This window comes from Dipodomys spectabilis, unplaced genomic scaffold (genome assembly GCF_019054845.1).
Source record: "Dipodomys spectabilis isolate Male_0828 unplaced genomic scaffold, ASM1905484v1 ptg000230l, whole genome shotgun sequence".
NCBI lineage: Eukaryota > Metazoa > Chordata > Mammalia > Rodentia > Heteromyidae > Dipodomys > Dipodomys spectabilis.
In genome coordinates, this window is record NW_024870907.1 from 2,899,219 (window position 1) to 2,906,931 (window position 7,713).

Sequence of the window (7,713 nt, forward strand, 5' to 3'; positions counted from 1 at the left end):
GTGGTTAGAGGCATAAGCCACTGTGTCTATCTGTCTGGCTTTTTGTTTGTTTATTTATTTATTTAGTTGGTCCTGGGGCTTGAACTCTGGGCCTGAGCGCTGTCCCTGCATTCTTCAGTTCAAGGTGAGCATGCTACCACTTTTGAGCTACAGTGCCACTTGCAGTTTTCTGGTGGTTTATTGGAGATAAGAGTTTCACTGACTTTCCTGCCTGGGCTGGCTTTGAACCGCGATCCTCAGATCTCAGCCTCCTGAGTAGCTAGGATTACAGGTGTGAGCCACTGGCGCCCAGCTAAATTTTTTTTTGGGGGGGGTGTCTGGTCCTGAACTCTGGGCCTGGGCGCTGTCCCTCAGCTCTTCAGCTCAAGGCTAGCGCTCTACCACTTGAGCCACATCACCACTTCCAGCTTTTTTTCTTTTTGCTTATAGTGATGCTGGGGAATCGAACCCAGGGCCTCGGGCATGCAAGGCAAGCGCTCTACCACTGAGCCACCTTTCCAGCCCCCTGGCTAAACATTCTTATAAATCTTCTTCTCCCGTGCGTGACTGTCTCCACGTGGTCCCCCCCCCCCCCCCCCCCCGGGTGGCTGGGATGGATTCTTACAATGACATTCACCTAAGGTCACCTTAGTGGCTTTTCATGTATTCATCAAGTTATGCAAGAATCCACTGCAATCTAATTTCAGAACATTTCCCTCTTCAACGGAGGAAGCTACTCATTTGCAATTACTTCTCAGGTGTTGGCAACCACTAACCAGAACTTTCTCCTTTAATAGATTTTCCTATTCTGAGCATTTCAAATGAATGAAATCATACAATAGGTGACTTTGTAACTGCCTTCTTTTACTTGGGATAATGTTCTCAAGATTCATCTAGAAGTATGTATCTGTACTTCATTTCTATGGCCAAACAATATTCCATTGCATGGTATTACTATTTTGCCCACATATCAGGTGATAGACATTTGGGTTTTCCCTTTTTTGTGTGTGGTGGTGGTACTGAGCTGGAACTTGGTCTTAAGATCTCACTTGGATTTTTTGCTCAAGGCTGGCATGCCAATTGATCAAGCCACACCCCACTTCTGGCTTTTTAATGGTTAATTTGAGGTAAAAGTCTCTCCACTTTTTCTGCTCTGCTGGTATTGAACTTTGATCTTCAGATCTCAGCTTCCTGAGTAGCTAGGTATTACAGGTGTGACTTACTGGTACCTGGCAGGTTTTTGTTTTTTTTTTTTTTTGGTTATTATGAGCAATGATGTTGTGAAGATAAATGTATATAAGTTTCTGTGCAATGTACTTTCAGTTTTCTGGGGTGTACACCTAGTATTGGAATTGGTGGGTCATATGCTAACTCTGAGTTTTTGAGGAATGGCTAAATTACTTTCCAAAGTGTCTGCACCATCACCAGTGAGTGTATGCGGGTGTTTTTTTTTTTTTTTTTTTTTGGGTCCAGTTGTGGGTCCTGAACTCTGGGCCTGGGCTCTGTCCCTCAGCTCTTCAGCTCAAAGCTAGTGCTCTACCACTTGAGCCACAGCGCCACTTCCAGCTTTTTTCTTTTTGCTTATGTGGTGCTGAGGAATCGAACCCAGGGCCTCATGCATGCAAGGCAAACGCTCTACCACTGAGCCACCTTCCCAGCCCTATGCGGGTGTTTTTGTTTTGTTTATCAGTACTTACTCTCTGGTTTGCAAAGAGTTATGTAAGGTTTTAGAAAAGGAAAGAACATGCAAGAGGAGGTAAAGGTGAAGAAAAGAAAGTTTATTGGGGTATGCTCCCGGGTGAACTCCCTGGTCGGATCAGAGAGGTCTCAGAGTTTGATTGTAGCAGGGTTTATATGGCTGGGGTCAGCAGGAACTTTTAGCATGTAACTTGTTTTGCGAGTTTGAGCAGTTTCAGGCTAGTGCCCTGGAAGCACGCAGAACGATTGGCACAGGTGGTGTATGATTGGGACAAGTGGTGTATAAGGAAGTGGCTTTTCTGGGCTGCCTCTGCCCTCCAGAGGCCTGTCAAGGTTTTCTCCCCAGTCTATGAGTTAGTTATCTTTTTCACTTTCTTGATAGTTCTTTGAAGTGTGTGTGTGTGTGTGTTAATACTGGGGTTTGAACTAAGGGGCTCTCCCAGAGCTCTGCCACTTGAACCACAGCTCTACTTCTGGCTTTTTTGGCAGTTAATTGGAGATGAGTCTCACAGACTTTCCTGCCTGGGCTGGCTTTGAACCACAGTCCTCATATCTCAGCCTCCTAAATAGCTAGGATGACAGGCGTGTGCTGCACTTCTAAGTTTTATAGTTTCAGTTCTTCCATTTCAACACTTGATCACTTTTAATTTTTTGCGTGTATGTCTCTGTGGCCCAATTTCATTCTTTTTTAAATTATTAACTATTTTACTATTATTATAAAGGTGATGTACAATTTCCTTCTTTTATCCCAGAGCACTAACTAACCTTTGAAAAGGTTAGTCTCTGCCTGCCCACTGGGTTGTCCTGAAGTCCTTTTGGTAATGCACTGGTGGTAAATTGGCTCTGATTCCATTCTACTGTCATGTAAGTCTGTCCTTACGCTGCACAGCCACTGCTCTACACCTTGATCACTCCAGGTTTGTAGTGAGTTTTGTAAGTGACTAAGAGTGAGTCTCCCAACATTTTTCTGTTTTAAAGATTAAATCGTTTTGACTCTTATGAGTTCCTTGACCTGTAGGATCTGTGTGTCTTATTCCTCCACAATCAACTCATGGATGTTGAAAAGCCATGCAGAATTCAGATAGAAACTGCACTGACTCTGTGGGTGGGTGGCTTTGGACAGTATTACAAAGCAGGTTGCAGAAGGTGCTTTTACTGAAAAGCACAGACTCTTTCCTTGGGCCCAAGAGTTCACTAAAAGCAGGAGATGGGCTGGAAAGGCGGCTCAGTGGTAGAGAGCTTGTCTTGCAGGCATGAAGCCCTAAGCTCTATTCCTCAGTACCACATAAGCAGAAAAAGTTGGAAGTGGCGCTGTGGCTCAAGTGGTAGAGCAAGTCCCAGGACCAACCAAAAAAAAAAAAAAGAGAGAGAGAGAGAAGAAGGTCGGCCTTGCAGCCTCCGTTTTCCATCTGTCTCCTTTACGCTAAGCCTCTGTCGGGTTTCAGGAAGGTCTGAAGTGGTAGACAACACCTTTACCAAGAGGGAGTGAAACTACCCAAGCAAAGGAGCAGCAGAGTGTGCAGGACAGACCGGCCCCACGAGGACAACGGCCTATGCGGCTAGGCTGCAGCAGGGCAGGAGCCGTCACCTCTGGGGACATCACACTGTCCCCCTGAAGTGGGGACAGCAGGAACAGTGCTGCAGAACCTGAGTTAATAATCAGCTGGGTCACACTTGGACTGGGACTGCGTAACTATGCATACCCCAGACCCCAACTCTCTCCTGCTAGTCAAGCCTAAACCTCAGGCGGGGATGTACTTTAGTGGTAAAGTGTTTGCTTAGTAGGCATGAAGTCCTGGGGTTGAGTTCCACACACACACACACACACACACACACACACACACACACACACACACACACACACACACACACACACACACACACACACACACACACAGAGCAACAACAAAAGATGCCAAACCCTTAGTCTCCTGTTTGTTACCTGGAAATGACATTGGGTGTCATTCTGGGGTCTCTGAGTCTCTAACCTGTGTGTCTCAGTCAGGAGGAGGAGCTGGATGAGGCGTGACCTTTGGGTAGCTTGGAAACATGCTCACTCCCTAGCGCCGGTGCCTGACTGTTAGCATTACCCTCAGCTCCACCCAGACCTGAGCTCCTCCCAGCCCGGGAGTTCCGGCCCTTCCCTCTCTCCGCCCAGACCCACCTACCTTACTTCCCGCCCCCAGGAACAGGTGCCAGGAGCTCTCTCTCTGGGGCAAATATGGCTCCTCTAATAAGCCTTTAATCATCTTTCCCCCTGGGAGGGGTCCTTCAGTGACCCCTTCGTTCTTAGCCCTGGACAGGAAGGAGTCTTTTTCTTTTTCTGGATCAAGTTGCCTTCCCTCTCCGCCAACAATGACCTCTCAAGAAGAGCGAAGAGCAGGGTTTAGGTTCAACTCTTGTTTATTATCAACACAGTTTTCACATATTTAATGACATGCACGTGGAGCAGCATGGTGGACAAAACAAAGCTTAGAATATTTGCGCACACTTGGCTATGCTGATACTGTCTCCCCCCCACTCCGGCTGGCGGACTGTCACCACGTGCCTGGACAGAAGGCCTGCTGCAGAGGTCAGGGGAGGCAGTGGCTCTCCGTGGCCCGTGGCTGACCCTATAGAGCAATTTCCCTGCAGAGCAACTGGGCCTCTGGGTTGAGAACCAAACCCCTTGGCACCAGCGATTTTTCTGAAGGTTGAGTGCACCGGGCGCGGGCTGAGGTCCATCCAGTCCACCCGGTGCCTCTCAGCGCTCTCTCTCCACCCTTCAAGGTGGCCAGGCTGCAGGTAGGCCCCGCTGAGGTTCCATTCAACTGCAGATGGGCCGATGCTTTAGAGACCCACCCTGCCAGCCCAGGGACTGGGGGCTGGGCTCTGCCCCCACAGGCCACACGCCCTCCCCAGGCCCACCAACCTCACAGGGCCACTGCTGCCTGCCTGGAAAGGGTTGAGCTCAGTGCCTGGCACACGCTGCCTGGCAGGCACCTGGACGGAGTCAATGCCAGCTTCCCCTGCCTGTGTTTCTTCCTGTTGAGACCGGGGGGGGGGGTGGGGTGGGAGGGGGGCTGACAATTTCAGTAAGTCCATCCAGAGGCCTCCACCCGGGCTGGGCAGGGCTCTGGGGGTGGGGGTGGGGTGCACCAGGACCTGGGGTGACCTTCCCCACGTGCCGTCTGTCGATGCCACGGACGGCCTGGCCCGGGGAGGAGGAGGTGTGTGTTCGGTCTCACTGCAAGTCCTTCATCCTGGCAACATCAGCCGGGCACTGTCCCCTGCCCGGAAGGGCCAAGCTGTCACAGCGTGTATCTTTGGTGAGGCAGAAGGGCACACTCACCTTCCAGCACTGAGGAGAGTGCGGGGTTGGAGGTCAGAGGTGAGACTTGTCCGTGTCTTTGAATACCCCTCGTTCTTTCAAGGAACCTAATGCAAAGTAGGTGCTCAGGAAAGCTTTGCTAAGTCACCCAACTCTTCAGTTTCCTCTCTTTCTGCAGGGCACCCCGAACCCCACTGCTGGGGACCGAGCCCGCCCCTCCCTGCCGGGCAGCCCCAAGTTGATGTGTCCGCTGGCCTGGGCTATGTGGAGACACAGAAAGCTGTGAGATTCCTCTGAGTGATTCCACGAAGCCCTGTGCCAGGGGGTGCCGGGAGCGTGGGGCAGAAAGGCTGTCCTGGCCCCACTGCGGGGGCGGGGGGGTGCTCGTACCTGGCCCCCATGTCTTCTCTTGGGGGGCCGGGCAGAGGGCGCCTTGGTTTTCCAAGCTCTGCGGGCAAGAGGGGAACCCAGCTCAGAGGAAGCTGGGGACCGCAGGCCCTTTTGGGGCTTGCTGGCTGCCGAGGCCGCGCTCCGGCGGGGGATGGCATGCTGGGGGTGCAGGGGTGGTGTGCGGCTGGAATGGGCTGGAATGGGCCCGTGGTTTCTCGCTCTGCCGCTCCATGCCGCTCCTCCGTCCTCAGCACCTGCCCTTCTTTGGTTGTAAGCGCACAGGCTCCCTGCCTGCGTTTGGTTTCTGCTCCGGGTCTTCACGGCCCTCTGGGAGGTGGCGGCGTGGCATTCTGGCGTTCCTCAAGCTGCCACTGGCCCCAGCGACTTTTGGGCTGAAACACGATTTACTGCCAAGGGCCATCTGAGCACCACCAGCCCCGGGAATGGCTGGGGTCCGGAGCGCCCCGTGGGGGGGCTGGCGTGCAGGCTTCTCATCCCCCTGACCCGGGGAGTGGTTGCACTGCTGGCAGGGGTAGAGGGGCTGGTGGTTGGGATGCGGGCTGGGGAACCTGGGTGGCAGGCTCCCCAAGCTGCATCAGGGCTGCATACTGAGAGGAGGGCCATTGCTTCCTCCTGGCCTGCTTGGTCCCGTCCCACGCCCTGCACACATGGTGTGGCCTCTGGGAATTGTGGACACCAGGTATCTAGGGCTGGGAGCCATGCAGGAGTCATGGAGAGCTTTCTGGTCCTCTTTGGTTTTGAAAGGCTTAAAAAAAATCCTGTAAGCAGTATCTGTCGGGATGTTTCTGGAAGCCACTGGAAGGTGCATGGAGACTTGCAGGTGAGAGGGGGCGTCGTCCAGGTGGAGAGCGGCTCAGCACTGGGGAGGAGGGGGGCAGGCATGTTTGTTCTCTGGGGTCCAGCGGTGGCTTCTTCGTCTGGCTGATGTTGGTGTTTCCAGTTCTCAGGCCCCTGGACTCTGGCACCGCCCCCTGTGCCAGCTTCCTGGGTCAGCGGTCAGCTCGGATCACAGGTCAGCTTGCCTGGTTCTCCAGCTGGCATCCTGTGGGACTTCCTGCCCCCACAATTCTGTGTCCATGTCCCACAAGTCTCTTGTCATAAGCCACAGCTACCCCTCCCCCCCCCCGGCCCTCCCTGGGCTCTTCTCCCTGGAGAACGCTGATGACGGCAGGCCCTCTGAGGTCCCCCAGGGCCGCCGTTGTGCTCTTGCGGGAGCTGGTTCTGGGGGACGCTGGGACAGGAGCTATGCAGGGCTCGCTCCAGAGGCTCCTCCTGCCACCCTCCACAAGTCTCCAGTTGGGAGAATGGGGTACAGGGCGCTCTCGGGCATGATGGCAGGGAGTAGCTCCTGGGCTCCAGCTTGGCGGCCTATGGGTCTGTCGTGCTGGCCCTGTCACCAGCCCTCCTGTCTTCAGTCCTCACGCGTGTTCCTCTCAGTGTTCTCTTCCTGGCAGCCAGGCCGTTGGGGATCAGCTAGCCTGGAGTCAAAGACAAGTTCACTTCCCATTCTCCAGTGTTCCCTGGAATTCAGACTGTCTGTCAACCTGACAGGTACAGAGCATTTCCTAGGCGCATCTTGGCCTTGCAAGCCCTGGCTCTCGGCTGCCTCCCTGGCCAAGCGAGAGGCTATGAGGCCTGGCCGCCCCACCTCCCTACTTCTCTTCTTTAAAGAGAGACTCAGAGGTTTCGAAGGGAGCCAGGCCCCAGGACAATGCTGCCATCCCTGCCTTGGGTGGTCTGCTCTCCCTGATGGAGGAGACCCCGCTGGTGTTTCTGCGAGGAAGGCCTTGGTGTGTCCTGCGAGGTGGCCTTTCCTGGTGCAGACCCGAGGTCATCCCCGCAGCCTGGGGACCAGGGCCTCTTCCACGGTGCACGGCTGGGCCACAGCCTCCACAGGACGGGGCAGGGAAGGCTGCTCGCTCGTGCTGAGTCCTGTCGAGGCTTAGTGATGGTTCTGGGGTGACTGAGACAGACCAGGCTCCAGAACAACATCCCAGATGACAAGATCCACTCCACACGCGGCATGTCCAGGGGGGGTCCTGTGCGCCTCAGCTCTGGGCGCCTGCCTCCCATATACAGGAGGGGGAGCAGTCTACTCATTGAGGGGGCTGCAGCAGTGATTTACAGTTGCTAACGGGAAATCTCCTAAAGTACCACCCACAAATAGAAGTATATATATATTATATATATATATTTATATATATATATAGAAATTAATGTTCTATCAAGGAAAAGCACAAGCCCACAGTTTCCTCCCCTGGCAACTCTGTCCTTAAAGCCCTCAGATGGTGTCTCCAGGTACCCTGACATCTGGT